Source organism: Balaenoptera borealis (genome assembly GCF_965194805.1).
Source record: "Balaenoptera borealis genome assembly, chromosome: X".
Lineage (NCBI taxonomy): Eukaryota > Metazoa > Chordata > Mammalia > Artiodactyla > Balaenopteridae > Balaenoptera > Balaenoptera borealis.
In genome coordinates this window covers 48,344,819-48,361,527 of record NC_138881.1, presented here as the reverse complement: position 1 = coordinate 48,361,527, position 16,709 = coordinate 48,344,819, and the positions used below count along the sequence as shown (strand labels likewise).

At 37.3% G+C, this 16,709-nt stretch overlaps 2 protein-coding genes and 1 pseudogene across 9 annotated transcripts in view; 1 reads left to right on the top strand and 2 right to left on the bottom strand.

Moving 5' to 3' along the window:
• Positions 1–16,709, bottom strand: part of KLF8 (KLF transcription factor 8) — a 336,861-nt gene that overhangs the window by 51,054 nt on the left and 269,098 nt on the right. The window contains exon 1 of one of the 7 annotated variants that reach the window (XM_082376702.1): positions 16,382–16,695. The exons of the other annotated variants lie outside the window; for them this stretch is intronic. The gene's annotated coding sequence lies outside the window, so the exon portion shown is untranslated. Of the gene's footprint in view, positions 1–16,381; positions 16,696–16,709 lie in introns of those variants that run through there. 7 annotated transcript variants of the gene reach the window in all.
• Positions 1–16,709, top strand: part of LOC309620349 (zinc finger X-linked protein ZXDB-like) — a 962,758-nt gene that overhangs the window by 834,659 nt on the left and 111,390 nt on the right. The gene's annotated exons all lie outside the window — the stretch shown is intronic.
• LOC309620402 (transcription factor Spi-C pseudogene) lies at positions 10,949–16,388 on the bottom strand (annotated as a pseudogene). Its single transcript has one exon. The product of its transcript is annotated as a transcription factor Spi-C pseudogene (transcript).

Genomic DNA, 16,709 nt, shown 5'->3' with positions numbered 1-16,709 from the left:
TGAGGAGGTGAGGGGGAAGCTAGGATATATAGGAGTTTTGCAACAAAGGGCAGGTAGTCGGAATATCGAAAGATTACTGTTAATTAAAGAAAACCAGAAATCCCAAGTTAAGGAAATGATTGTGATGGAGTAGAGCAGTTGAATGAAACCACCAAGTGTTTACTTTTTCTTCTTATGAAAGTAAACACTTGGTGGCTTCATTCAGCTGCCCTACACCATCACAATCATTTCCATCATTAGTACCGACCAGCACCTCTTCAACCAGATTTCCTTTGATTTATCTACATTCTAATCTCATCAGAGACGAAAACATAGGGTAAGAAAGATGAATTCATAGCTTGCTTTTGACTTAATTGGTCAGATTTCAGATCACACTAAGTGTCTCCAAGTCAATTACAATTAGTTTCCTCATTTATGACTTGGTTGCATTTCAAAAGACAGTCCATAAATCAGTTAATTGTTTTGGATATCAACTACAGTTACCCATAGAAATGTTCATTTTACAGGTTACTTCACAATATCCTTTTTAAGACCTAATGCAGTTAAAACACAGCAAATGAACAACCTGCAAGGATACAAATTATAATACAGTCACACAAAAAAGTAAAAGTAAAAAAAAAAAATTAAAAAAATTAAAAAAAATAAAACATAAAAAAAATTTTAAAAAGTAAAATAATTCCTTTATTTATTAACTGTCAGGAATTGAGGAAACCAGTTCTAATTAGATAATTAGATAGGCAATAACACACAATGAATCTTCTATTGAGACTATGAGGAAAATTTCTGAGCCACTTTCAAAGAGTTTGGAGAATTCTGACACTCTAAAATATCTCCAATTTTATCTCAAAACACAATTTATTTTCTTCGATCTAAGTATATGAGTAGAACTGCTCACATATACATCCATCATTCACTAAATATTTGTGCATATTACTATGTGTCAGAGGTTATACTAGGCACATTGTTATCAGTTTTAGATCTGGGTCAACCAGACATGGAGAGTCAGCAAGTATAGCAGAGAGCACTGACCTGGGAGTTAGATGCCTAGGAATTATATCCTATAATCTTTGTCAAGGCATTTTTTTTTTCTAAGCCTCCACTTAAAATTAAAAGATTTTAAATTGTTCTCTGCAGAGTCCTAAGGTTTCTATGACGCCTCTTTAGGGGTAGGGGTTGGGGTTAATGAAGGAAGAAGCATAGTAAGGAATAAGCACACTAGAAGTCAGATGCAGAAAGCTCTAATTTCCATTAGACTGTAAGCTCTTTGAAGTCAGAGATTTTCATCTTTGACTTTTTTCAGTGATGTATTTCAAGGGCTTAGAATAGTGTCTGGCACATGGTAGGCGTTCAATACATTTCTGAAAGTTTTCGATGAATGACAGAAAAGGAGAATGAAGTGTGTTTTCTCAAGTACAGGAGTTGGACAAGAGTGGGAAAGAATAAAAGAAAATTAGAGAGGTTATGTATGAGAGATGTTTGAGGTGTAATTAACTGTGAAGTATGAGATGCCAGAGAGGGCAGCCTTTTCTGATTTTAAGAAGGAGGGGAGGAGACTTACCTGGTGGTGCTTCAGTGGTTAAGAATCCACCTTACAATGCAGGGGACATGGGTTCAACTAAGCCTTGTTATTTCTAGCCAAGACAACTTACAAGAGCCCTCTCCTATCTGGTCTTCCTCAATTCCTATGGATTATGAAACAACAGGGTTGAGGAAGCAGAGTGACTTTGACAAGATGTTTAGCCCCTGTGAAACTCAGTTTCTCTACCTGCCTAGAGGTGGGGGAAATGACACTGATTTAATAGGGTTAATGTGAGGATTCTATGGATTAGTACATGTAAACTCACTTAAAATAGTTCTTGACATATAAAAAGTTTTCAATATAATTAGCTATTGTTATCATCACCACAATTATTATTGTTGATGGCCAGAATCTCTCTTTCTCTCTGGCCCAGAAGAATAGCTCCTAGGAATCAGACAGGTTGTTTATACTCAACGTGCTTACAAACCTTCTCCACCTCCTATATTTACAATCTAAATTGTTTAGCACCACTATCAACACATTCTCAGTCTCAGTGACTGAGGGTCAGTCACCTTTGACCCTTCTCTCTCCATCTCCAGCCAATTGGTTATCAGCAGCATAAATTCTACTTCAGAAATATCTCTTAAACCTAGACCTTCATCTCCCAGTCACTTCCCCTTCTAGTCCATACATCACATTGCCTAGGGTCATATCCTGGTTCTGCAACTTCTTAACAATAAGACTTTGGGCAAGTTTTCTTTTGTTTCCTCAACTATAAAATGGGAATAATAATAGTATCAGCTCATAGGATTTATCAATTTAATATGTGTTCAAACGTTTAAAACAGTACGTGGCACAAAGGCATTGTCTGTTTCCCTTACCATAAGGTGAGCCCCACAATAGTTACTTCGTCTTGTTCTTCTCTGTATCCCTTTCTTTTAGCAGAGTACTTCCTCCATACAATGTGCTAATGTCCGGTGAATGAATGATCATGGGAATAAGAATGGTTATTTAATGGCAAAAATATTATAATATAAAATAATATTCATGTTATTTAATAGCAATAATCAAGGAGTCTGAAAAATACTTTTTGCCCCACCCATATCACAAATATTTTAGTCAAATGGCACAAGGAGGATAGCTGACAATTAGGAATGTCTCAGCCATTTCTGGTTAACGTACTCTCCATAGAACAGCCAATTGGAATAGCCATTAGATAACCCAGGATAACATTTTAAATGTTGGTAAAAATGAGTAAAGGGAAAGCTATCAGGAAGGTGAAGCTAACATTAAAAAAAAAGTTTACTTTAATATTTTGCCAGACAAATGTAAAACAGAAGGAAATTAGGACTTATAGAACAGTTAAAGAAAGCTCAGTCTTTTTTTTTAAGGGCTTTATAAACCTTTCGCTTTTCTCTAGAGTTGGAGTTGCTATTCTAAGTGTCTGAGACTAGACAGCTGCTCAGAAACTGTGAGATAATTGGTCCGGAAATACCCAAAGGGGGTTAGGGTATGTCCTGGGCCACTGAGATGTGAATCACACAAGCAGGAGAGCTTCAGAAATGCAAGTTACCTACTTGAGATAATAACCATTATTCTGCTTGAATTGGCTCTTCAAGCCTTTGTGTCTAGAAGCTGGATTTTCTTGGACTTTCCTGGCAGTCCAGTGATTAAGCTTCCGTGCTTCCATTGCAGGGCGGTGGCGGTGGTGGGGCCACGGGGTTCAATCCCTGGTTGGGGAACTAAGATCCCACATGCCGAGTGGCATCGCCAAAAAAACCCAAAAAAAGTCTAGAAGCTGGACTTTCTGGTCCTTCTTCTAAGGAAGGGAGTACTGGAGGAGGAAGTAAAGGAGGCGAGAGCAAGGAGGACTGAGCCCTATCCACAGCAGGTCAACGTCTCATATATGTAGAACTTCACAAACGATGCTACAGGGACCATGACCATAGAAATTTCATAAGATTATACTACCTTTGTCATGTTCAAAGTTTATTTTGTTACCCACTGTTTTCCACAGTGATCTGCTTGTTTTATGAAAGTGAACAGTGCCTCCAAGGGACAAGAGCAGGTGACTGACTAGTAAGAACACATCCCACTCTTTGGCCAGCACTGAGGAGGAAAAAAGTGCCTAGGGATGAAGTGAGAAGTTAAGCCTATAAGGAGGGAAGCAAAGCAGAGTCACTGGAGCCTACAACTATCAATACAAAAGAAAGCAAAGCTTTGGGAATCCTGACACTGACCTATGAAGGCACCTAGTACTTAACAAGACAGAGCATTTTGACAATACAAATAATAATCCCTCATGTGCATCTACATAGCTTTACAGTAGGGAAATAGACAGCTTTCATATATCATTCCCATTTTACAGATAATGAATTTGGAGGACCAAGGTCACATAGTTTAGCAGTGATGGAGTCAGAACCGGAACTCTTATCCTCTAACTCAAATTACAGTGCTCCCTAACTACTTTCTAATATCCCAAATCTGATGAGCACCTTCTTTCTAAAAAACTGCTTGCTAAAAGAAAAACAAGTTTAAGGACAACAAGTCAATTATTTTGGAAGAACTTGAGAAATCATTCACTTTCAGCCTCTGACCCATAAGACATTCTGGAACTGCTTGAAAAATGAAAATCAATGTTTTAGGGTTTTGAGATTATAGGTATTTTTAAAAGAGTATTTCTTATGTCTTTTATATTAGAAAAAGGTAACTAAAGGACAACTAGATACACATATATTTTCAGACAGTTTAATTATATAACTTCCAGGGGAATAGAGAGTTTTACAATGGGTCTCTGGGAAAACCTTCAAGATTGAGGCTACTCTGAGCATGACATTAACAATAGAATGGTGATAAAAGAACAATAATTACCAACAGTCACTGAGTACTTACTATGTGCTAGGTACAGTGCTGCTAAAAGAACAAATACTTATATTAGCTCATTTAATCCTCATAATTCTAGGAGTGGGCACATTATTTCCCCATTTTTAAAATGAGGAAACTGAGACAGGGAGATGAGGTAGCTTATCCCCAAATCACCCAGCTAGTAAATGGCAGAACTGAGATATGAACTTCAGCAGTCTAGAGCTATAATGAAGCTATAATGCTCCATGACCTGGGTGCCAGTGAGATCTCCCAACCTCTGCTTGAAGATTACATAATGGGGGGTAAACGGTTGCTGAAAAAAAAAAAAAACTTAATAAAAGGAGATTGCAAGATCCTCCGTTTTCTCTCATTTCTTCCAAACAGGGTCTTACCTATCACCATAGGAACGACTGGAAATCCCAAACTCAAAGAACCTCCACTTGTGGCATCTCAGCAGGTAGCTCACTATGAGTTTTCTATTCAATAGTCTCAACATACACAAAATCTGGAGGGTGTCTGAGGTACTTAGTCCAAATTATAGGAACCACCACCAGAGCAGGTACTCAGAAGTGGCTCCAAGACAAGAAATGCCTGCAGCTTGTTTTCTCAGCTTTCCTGAGCGAGATTTTAAAAAGTAGGGGCAACTGAAATGTTTAAAAAAAAAACATGAATTTAAGAGGAAAGAACATATTACCACAAAAAAAGTGAAGACTGACAGCACATACCACGTGAAAGAAAGAAACCGAGTATTGCATCATTATTACAATAGCCAGCTAAGCTTGAAGTAATGTGAGGTAATAAAAAGATAAGGTGATAAGAAACACCAGAAAAAAGCTGTATGACTTTGGGCAAGCCATTTGACTTTTCCATGCCTCAGTTTTCTCATCTGCAAAATAGAGATACATCAGCTTGGCCTTACCCCTCAGAGGGTTGTTATGAAGACCATCGTGATAACACATATAAAAATTCTTTATAAGGTGTAAATGTGAAATCTCCATATAAGTTTTTAGGAATACTTTTGTCAGAAAATCCAAAACTAAAGTACATAAAAATATGTACAATACATACAGTCACATTTTAAAGATCCAAACCACTCACAATAACAATACCTAATTTTATGAACTTTGATATGTTTATCTCCATTCTCACATGAGTTCATGTTCTAAAGGATCACCTGCAAGCCTTCCAGTGCTTTCAGCCACTTTCATTCCCCCCAGATGCTGATGTTAAGCTCCATTTTCTTTTCCACAGAGAAACCCAAATATGCATGAAAGAAAATTCACCCCGGAATGTGCTAGAGATTAAGATTCTTGATTCTGGAAAAGATGAAAGCTAAAGGGAATTATTATAAATATCTAAAACTAGTGGATTTGAGGTTCAATGAACTCCAGGCCTGAGTTTTAGTTCTAGTTTAATTACCAAATTGTTGAATAACTTTGGATAAGTCCCATCACTTAATACAGAAAGTAGAAAGAATTCTTGCTCACAAGATCACTGTGAACCTCACAGGATCATTGCGAGGATCAAATAAAAGAACAGATTTAAAAGTATTGTATAAATTAACCTCAGATTTCTAGAACTAGTTCCCTTGTCCTCCATCAAACAGATAAACTTATTTTAAAGAAACTAATTTTACATGAAAGAAACTGATAGAACTTATGTTAAAAGTGCTATAGTTAAAGAAAGCAGCATGAACAATGGGAAAGTCTTTTACCTAGGATCTGGAGACCTGGGCTCTAGTCCACTGTTATCTAGGAGTGTCATTTTGAGTAAACTACTTAGCCCTTTTCAGGTCTCTTCCATAACACTCTATGATATACGACAGAGGGCATAGATGAAAGAGCTATAGTTTTCCAAGTGTCTGCTTAATCTGTGAAGCTGATATCAAGAAAGACAATTAAGTTCTCCACAAACCATTAGGCAAAATTGAGTTCACTCCTACAGCAATGAAAAAAAAAACCAACTTTTTATTTTGTATGATCACAAATGCACACAAAAGTAAAGATGAATCCCATGTACCTGTTCCCACCTATTCCCAGTTTCAGTGATTTTCAGCTCATGGAAATCTTGTTTCATTTGCACTCCCAACTCACTCCTCCACCTCAATGGCTACTTTTAGGCAAATCCCAGACATCATTTCATTCCTATGGCATTTCCAAAGGGACACATTTAATTTTCACAATCTCTGTGAGGTAGGTATTACTGTTGATTCGATTATGCACATGAAGAAACACAGATTCAGAGAAATTAAGTAATCCCAAGGTCACATAGCTGGTAAATTACTGGGATTTGAATCCAGGGATGATGTCTGATAGCAACATTCTTTTTCTCCCTTAAAGTAATTGCTACTATCCTGCACTTTGAAATAGTTTGATGATGTTGAAAATAATAATGCTGGAGTTTTTTATGCATTAGCAGTCTGCTCTACTATTGAACATCTGAAAAGAATATTAAAAGATTCCCACTAACTGTGATGTTAATCATCAGGCACCTCTAGGAATACAGAGCTCCAGCTTGGCACTGAGGCATTGGTTTAGAAAAAGGACAAATAGCCACAGCAGTACAAGCTCACTGCTCTGCACCATCATGTAAAATCTCATGCAATCCACTTCATTACTTTATACTATTGTTTCATGCAACAATGTCCTCCAACAAATTGAACATGGTGCTACTGCAGCAACCAAAAAGAATGTACAACACCGTGGTCTTTGCCCATGCTTAGTACAGTGCTTAAGGGCAGAGACTTTCTCTTTTGAATGGTCTCTCCACTCACTGCTTGAGCTACCTGGCTCAAGAGCACCAAGTCTTATAAGAGTCCTGGGCCATCTCAATTTATAGGACCCACAGAGGTCATGTAAATGAAAGTACCAATAACAATAATCATTGTTGTTATTTTCAAGGCTCCATATTGATTCGAGGATCTCGCTACAAAAAGCTGGAGGAGGTATATTGTACATATTTATCAGAACTAGTTTTTAAAATAAGAAAATGAATAGATTCACATCACACATTCTTATTCTAATTGAAGATGAAACAACTAAATCATTGACAGCACAGAAAGAGACAACAGAGCTGGAATAATCAGCCTCAAATAAATAAAAGTTAAGTCTCTGTTCATTGTGAAGACCTTTCTGAGGATATTCTACCTTGTTTGTGTTTGTATTTCAAGGGAAATGAAATGGAAGAGAATTGCAGAAAAGAATGAAAGAAACTCTAGAGAAATAAATGATAAATTTTTTAAAAAGAAAAAAAAATAGAGCTAGGTCAAGGAATTTGGATGGTTACATTTGGAAAAAAGGAAGTAAGGGAAAGGAAGTCTGCCCTGATAATTGCCTTCAAAGGCACATGTTAGGTATTAGGAGAAAACAGAACTGCTATATTATTATTGGAGATTACAGTTGACTTAAAGAGGAACTTACTGATGATAACCAAGTCTTTATAGATAACTTACAAAATAGCTAACGCTGTAGTAGATACTGTATATATATATATATATATATATATATATATATATATATATATATATATATATATATATATATACGAGAGGGGGAGCAGATAATACCAAGCTTCCACCTGGTCTCTACCTTCCAGGAGTTTTGCAGTGTAGGTCAGAAAGAGAAAATTTGCAGTCCACTGCAGATGCTGGCCTGGTTCTCACTGCGATGTTAAAAAATAAAATCAAATTAGCTGATAATCTTTTATTTTCCCTCACCCCTGTATTTATTTATTTATTTATTTTTAATTTTTTATTGAAATATAGTTGATTTACAATGTTGCGTTAGTTTCAGGTGTACAGCAAACTGATTCAGTTATATATATAATATATATATATATTTTAATATATATACATTATTTTCTTTTTTTTTACATTCTCTTTTAAAAGCAGATTTCTTTTTAAAAAAACTCCATTTCTTGGGACCTCCCTGGTAGCCCAGTGGTTAAGAATCTACCTTCCAATGCAGGGGACATGGGTAAGATCCCTGGTCAGGGAACTAAGATCCCACATGCCTCCGGGCAACTAAGCCCATACGCTCTAGAGTCCGTGCACCACAACTAGGGAGCCTGCATGCCACAGCTACTGAGCCCTCATGCTCTGGAGCCTGCATGCTGCAACTACTGAGCCCGTGTGCCACAACTAGAGAGAAGCTCACACACTGCAATGAAGAGCCTGCACACCGCAATGAAAGATCCCGCATGCCACAACTAAAACCCGACACAGCCAAATAAATAAATATATTTTTTTAAAACTCCATTTCTTGCTTTTCTGAAAAAGTTGAGAGCTCTTACAACATGGAATCTACACTGGCACAAGAGAAAAATTACCTGGAGTTGATAAATGGCTGCCCCCTTTATACAGGACATGTTTCTGTCATTTTATTGGGCCCTGTAGAGATCTGAGCTCCCAAGTCTATGTAGTGAGACATAACTATGCATAAAACAATAACAACCAAATATTACAAGGTAATAGATGCTAAATTGCTTAATTATGATTTGAAGCTTGTAACACTAATTACAAGAGGAGATAACTGAAAGTAGAATAGTCAGAAAAAATTCCAAAGAAATGCTCTGTGGTGAGGTCAGCCTTGAGGAACTAAGATTGGTCAAGAAGAGACAGAAAGGAAATCCAGATGAGATGAAGAGTAGACTATACACTCTGTGAAGGCAAGGGTCCCATCTAAATTGTTCACTACTCTAACCCAAGATTCTAGCATAATGTCTGGAACTTTGTAGGCACCCAGTAAATGATTGTGGAGCAAAGGAAAGTGGCATAATTTTTTAAATGTGTTTTAGAGAACATATTCAGGCAGTGGTCTACAGAATAGAGAAGGCAAAAGAACCAAGGTAGAACTAGAAGCTATTGGAATACTTTATGTGTATCGTGGTAAGAGGTTACATAGGTGTCACAAACTCAATACCTAGAGGGGTCAGGCAGGTTAAAATCACCTAGGCCAGATAGGAAATATGGTGAACTGAGAATACATGTCCTGTCTAAAAGGGAAAGGAGGAAGCAGTTCACCAACTCCAGGCAATTGTTGACAAGAGGGAATACAGGTTGGTATCTTCTGATTATTTAAGAGAAGCTGGAATTCTAGAGTTTTAAGTAAAGTATGATTTTTAATTTTTTTTACATTTTTACTTTTTATTTATTTATTTTATAGAAATATAGTTGATTTACAATATTAGTTTCAGATGTACAATATTATATTAGTTTTAGGTGTACTACATAGTGATTCAATATTTTTCTAGATTATACTCTATTCAAAGCTATTATAAAATATTGGCTATATTCCCTGTGCTGTACATTACATCCGTGTATCTTATTTATTTTATACATAGTAGTCTGTACCTTTTAATCCTCCACCCCTATCTTGCCCCCTCTCTCCTTCCTTCTCCCCACTGGTAACTAATTTGTTCTCTATATCTTTAAGTCTGTTTCTATTTTGTTATATTCATTTGTTTCAATTTTTAGATTCCACATATAAATGATAACATACAGTATTTGTCTTTCTCTCCCTGACTTATTTCACTAAGCATAATACCCTCCAGGTCCATCCATGTTGTTGCAAATGACAAAATTTCACTCTTTTTTTATGGCTGCGTAGTACTCCATTGTGTATATATACCACATCTTCTTTATCTATTCATCTGTTGGTGGACACTTAGGTTGCTTCCATATCTTGGCTATTATAAATAATGCTATGGGAGTTCCCTGGTAGTCTAGTGGTTAGGATTCTGTGCTTTCACTGCAGAGGCCTGGGTTTAATCCCTGGTTGGGGAACTGAGATCCCGCAAGCTGTGCAGTGTGGCCAAAAAAAAAAAAAAAAAAAAAAATGCAGCTGTGAACATTGGGGTGCATATATCTTTTCAAATTAGTGTTTTCATTTTCTTTGGATGTATACCCAGGAGTGGAATTGCTGGATCATATGGTAGTTCTAGTTTTAGTCACTGAAATTTTTAAAGCCATGAATGTAATTTAGCAGGAACACTATCACAGGCAATCATTTTTTGTTTTGTTGCTAAAGCTGTTGGATACATGTTAGAATGATTTTTTTTGTCTGAGTGTATGACAGGAAAATAATGTTTAAATCAATATGTAAATCAAAGCATCTCCACGAGCATTATTAATCTAGAAGGAAGTATTACATAGACAATAGTAAAAGGAAGGACATTTAGTCTATATTTTCAAATGGGACTTGATCATTTAAAGTTGTTCACTGGCAAAATTTTTCACCAAGTTAGTATAGATTATATGCTACTTCATAAAAGATAGCAATAATGAAGTTTGGGTTTTTTGTTTTGTTTTTCAGTATTTGCTTTCAGAGAAAAATCCTAAAACTTGTAGGGATTTCTGATGCCAGAAAATTTTGATATATAAGAGTATATTTATATATGGAATCTAAGGAAAAAAAAACGGTCATGAAGAACCTAGTGACAAGACGGGAATAAAGACACAGACCTACTAGAGAATGGACTTGAGGATATGGGGAGGGGGAAGGGTAAGCTGGGACAAAGTTAGAGAGTGGCATGGACATATATACACTACAAAACGTAAAAATAGCACAGGGAGATCAGCTCTGTGCTTTGTGACCACCTGGAGGGGTGGGATGGGGAGGGTGGGAGGAAGGGAGATGCAAGAGGGAAGAGATATGGGAACATATGTATATGTATAACTGATTCACTTTGTTATAAAGCAGAAACTAACACACCATTGTAAAGCAATTATACTCCAATAAAGATGTTACAAAAAAAAGAGTATATTTAGCAATCAGGGTGACTTAGATCATGGTAAGTGGCGTATGTATAATTCTAATATGCATTCCAGTTATTTAAACTGAGGAATCCTTGATCAGGTTGAACATACTGGGAGTAGACCTCTTCTTCCAAGAAATAAGATGGAGACAGTCTTTGGAGAATGGCCTCACTGAATTGGTAAGTTAACTTTCTCCGGATTTTGATGACTTCTCCAGTTCTTACATAATTCTTCAGTGCTCTGGCCATTTTCTGGTAAGTCATGGTCTCCCGGTTGCCTTTTCTTTTTCCCCAAAGTTGGGCAAGTTTTTCTTTGTTTTTTGATACAAACTGAAAGATGCCTTTGGTTTGATCTATCCATTGAATACAAGATCCATCTCGGGATTACACAGGGATTCATGAAGGTATTCAAACAGTCGGAGCTTCTTCCTGCCTTTTCCTCCCTTTTGCTGGAGAAGAGTAGGTTGCATCAGCTGGTTTTCAGGGATGTTCTGCAGAAACTGATGAATATTTCCTTCAAAAATATTAATATAGAGGTCCGCAGCGCTGTTTATTACTGTTCTCCAATTGTAGACCTGTTCCTCTGTGGGCAGCACACCATAGCTGTTGGAATTTCCTCTGACGTGAGAACAGTGGTTGATGAAAGCCAGGTAATTTTTGTAATCTGAGGAGTACTGAAGATCACCAGTTGAATGTTGCCTCAATACTTCAAAAGCATCTTCAAATGCTTGACTCAGCTTGTCTTGTTCAAAACAAGCCATGCTTCATTAATAAACTGACAATTCTGTCCATCAGAGGCCAATCTAACATTTAGGTATACTCCAGGTGGAAATAACTTTCCCCTCTGAAGTGCAGGTCGGCAACACCCTTCAAAGTATGATTTTTTAAATGTTGGCAATCAACTATATTTTAAAAGTGTGGGTCTGGGCAAATTGACATACTGCTACAGACTGAATTGTGTCCCTCCCCAAATTCATATGTTGAACTCTCAACCCCCAGTGTGACTGTATTTGGAGATAAGGCTTTTATGGAAGTAATTAAGGTTAAATGAGGTCGTAAGGGTAGGGTCCTCCTCCAATGGGATTAGTGTCCTTATAAGAAGAGACATCAGGGAGCTCATTCTCTTTCTCCAGTAGCACAAAGAAGAGGTCATATGAGCACACAGGGAGAAGGCAGCCATCTGAAAGCCAGGAAGAGGGCCCTCACCAGAACCTGATCATGCTGGTACCCTGATCTTTGACTTCCAGCCTCCAGAACTGTAAGAAAATAAATTTCTGTTGTTTAAGCCACCCAGTCTATATAGTGTTTTGTTATGGCAGCCCTAGCAGACTAATACACATACTTATAAAGTTTTTATTGTTATTACAAACAACACTGCAAAAGTTTGTAAATATCTTAAATGGTATTCAATAGAAAACTGTTTAAATAAATTGTGGCTCATCCATATAGTGAGAAACTATGCAGTCACACAAGAGAATGAGATATTTCTTTACATACAGATATGGAAAGGTCTTCAAAGTATATTTTTAAGTAAACAAAGCAAGGTGTGGAATAATATGCAGAGTGTGTTCCTATCCGTGTATAAAAGGAAAGGGGGAGAAAAAATACTCATTTGTTTGATATGCATAAAATGTCTGTGGAGGAATTTCCAATAAACAGATAACTTTAGTTGCCTGAGGCAACTAGGGGACAAGACTAGGAGGGAGACTCTTCATTGTATATCACTTTGTATATTTCGAATTTTGAGGGATGTATAATGAATTATTAATATAAAATTCATTTTTAAATGAAAGTTTTATCAATTTAGGAGAAGCAAAACACATGCGTAGGCTGTATTTGGTCTGTAGGCTAATTGGTTGTACCTCTGGACTAAATTAAAGTGGTGGTAGTTAGAATAAAAAGAAAGGAACTGATGCTAGATACAAAGGGAAAAAAAAACATAGCCCTTGGCAACCAAGTAGACAGGGAAACTGAGGAAGAGAGTTGATGCCAGCATTTTGAGCATGGAATATGGGAACCACAACAACTATGTTTCTCCATTTCTTACTACACTATCATGCATTCTTCTAAGTGCTTTACAAAATTAGCACATTTATTCCTTACTGCAACCCTATGAGGTAGTTTCTACTATTATCCTCAGTGCAAAGATGAGAAAACTCAAGTTCAGAGTTTAAATAACTTCACCAAGATTATGATGATGGTAAATTGTGGGACCAGGTAAATGAAAAGGAGAAGTCTTGAATGAGAGGTGGGGGAAGAGTCTAGGGGTAATGATGGATTCTATTTTAGAAATGATGAGTTTGAGGTTACAACAAAATATCAAAATGCTAATGATTTGATACCTGGATTGGTATCAAATACCTGGATTTGGCTCTAGAGTTATAGCTCCTTAATTTAAAGTGTTTAATACTTCCAGAGTTTGCTTTGCCCACATTACATCTAGTTTGTCTAAGTACACAAATATCTTTAATTTTTTATACAAAGCGCCAAGCTGGTTACAGACTTTTAAATCCAGCTTCCTGTCTCACTGAATTACCTTCCTTTTTTCCAAAAAACAAACAACTTTTAAATAAAATAAACTACTCTAAGTAACAAAATGATGAGACCCTCCACTTAAGAAATATGTATTAGAAGTTAGGTACAGAGTCCAATGTTTTACTTACATTATTTATAATCACAAATTACTGTATTATTTTAGATGTGAGAAAACTGAGGCTAGGTGATAAAGCTGAGCTGGGGACAATAAATACAACAAAAACCCAACTTCAGGTATACAACCTGAATTGAACACATTATTATATGAGAATCAGAAAGTACATCAAACAAGGTTTCACATCATCTTTGGATAAACTAATGAACCTGATATGACAATGTTATTCATTCACACTCTACTTAGTAATGAGATGACAACTGTACTAGATGATCATCTAGGTCAATCATCCCAATCAAGTTTTCCTTCACTGACAAAAACATGACATTTTGGAGCTAAATCTTAGAAGATCATCTATAATATATGTACCCCGTGTTTACATGGGAAAGTTAATTGGGTAAGTACTTTGAAGATACAATCATAGTAATATCCTCAAGCACCTTTCTGTCTAAAAAGGGGGTAAGGGCTTAGATATGTACAGAAATGACCAAAATACAGGGAAGAGAGTTGTGTAGGTTCCAGATAATGTGAGTAAAGTGATACGGAAACTCAAAAGAGTTTATTTCTATATGCAAGGATCAGGTAAATTTTCATACAAATGGCATTTGATTTGGGATTAATAATGAGAGGAATATTATAAATACTGTTTTAAGGAAAAAATCATAAAAAACAAGTACATTACAAAGCAGTTCATTTATAAGTATCCACTGAGCAGAACAGACAGTGATGTACAATTTCTAAGGAATAGCTGAGGAGATAAGGAAAGATTTATGTGGGGGCTAAGGACTAAAATAGGACTTGAAGGAAGATTGAGGTTTAAGTGGGGGGTGGGCAAAAAGAAGTCATTTAAGATGGAGGAATAGAAAATGAGTTTTTAACAATTTTATCAGTGCCTGACACAGTATGCCAACACATATTTGCTAAATGAATTATATATCCAAAGGCAATCTTATTATTCATCAGTGTAAGTGAGACAATAAAATAGAACTGACTCAAGGCAAGGGTGAATATATAAATGTGTCACATAATAATAATGCCCCTGCCAGAATGAGAAAAGGTTGATCTCCCTCACCACCAGATACACACAATCCGGAGAGATGAAAGATGACTAGACTAGGCTTGGTGACTTGGTTATTGGAATTCAATTAACTGAACCAACAAGGGCCCCATTTCAGAAATGCATATACTAGGATGATGGGGGTTGGGGGGAGTTGAAGAAATGGTGGTGGTAATCTAGTTCACGTTTTTTTCCCCAGTTTTCTTTCCAATGTATCCTGAAAGCCATAATGAGAGGTACATATGGCTCCCCAGAGCTCTGAAAATAGAGCCATTAACTAGTCTGGTCTTGAGGATGGACTAGATTCACCTATCACTTTTACTTTTGAGTTTATATTTCTGCCCTTCCTATGTTTTCTGCCTGTCTGCCCTCCAAGCCAACCTGAAGACACTGTTCCCAGCCCATTCTCTGTGTTCCTAACAGTCACCAAAATTAACAACCTTCATATATAAGGGTCCCCCCAAAAAATCTGAAGAATGGGATGAGGTCATTTGTCAGTCACTGGTTTCTGTTGTCCAAAGGTCCTGTTGGTTATATCATCCTAGTTAAGTTGTCCAAAGAATGAGGGGAAAGGCAGGCTAGTGGCCCTTTCTCTCAGAGGTGCTAAAGTCCAGTGGGAACAATGTTAAATCAGTAGCAAGCAAAACCTATGTTCTAGCTTCAGACTTTGGGCAAGCTAATTCAATATTCCAAGGTCTCCTTTCACTCCCTGGAAGGTGTTTTAAGGACAGCAAAACACTAATTCTATCAGTGGTGTTCCAGAGAAGGAGTCTCAAACTGAGTAGGAAAAGGAAGTGAAACTCAGTTATATATGGAGTGGCAGCCTCTGTCACATACACTAAGGTATTTAATCTACCCAAATATCTTTAAGATTATTAATCCACATTCTCTAGTGGAGAAAAGCAATGCCCAGGGTCACACGGCTAGTAAGTGGTGGCATTAGGATTTCAAAGCAGATCTGCCTGTTACCCCAACCATCATAGTCTCCATCAGCTTCAAATCCAAATTTGGAGATTATTCTCTTTGCCTAGTTATTATCACATTGAGTGCCATCAGACTGCTGCTTAATAAACGCTTTCTTTACAATGTAGACAGAACAAAAGGAAATAAAGGATCGTTCCCTTGACCATCTGTTTGTATTTATTTTTCCAAAGAATAAGTTTTATTTATTTTGTGATTTATTTTTCCCCAAATTCTTAGAGTTAAACATAAAAAGCCCACAAAAAGGCAGCTCTTCTAAGTCACCATTGCGAATCGATACTCTGCAGCAATCCCAGCAATTCGGCCCAATCTTCCACCTACACAAACAAACCAACCGCCTTAGCCACGTTTTAAAGAGCCAGGGCAGGGCCTATGCTTTCTCCTCCAACCATGCCCAGCCCCTCCTTAAAGAGCCGGCACGCCCAAAGCAGCTCCTCCCCGGCGGCTGCCCTCAGGGCCTCGCCGTTCAATAGCCTCGGCTCAAACCTTAACCCCCTGCTCTTCTCCTTCCTTTTAGAAGCATATCTAGGTATCTGCTACTATTTAGGGGGGTTACCTTGGAACGTTGGCCTTCCGAATCCCGTTCTCTCTGGTAGCAACTTTGGCTGTGTGGGGTTAAGTCAAAGACAAACCTTACCCCTGAAGGAAAAATGAAAGCGCCAAACCAGGGCGGATTAAATTAAACAAATCCATCCATTCGTGCCCCTCTTCATTTCTCCTACGAGGCTCCCCAAAGTACTCCTCCCATTCCGAACCCCTCTTTGCTCAGCCCTTTAGAAAAGTCATTTTCCCTTGAGTTTCATTTGATTCCATATAATGTTTGTACCCTTCTCTCCCCACCGCCCCCGCCGCACTCCCTCTTCTAAAACCTATAGAAGTGAGGA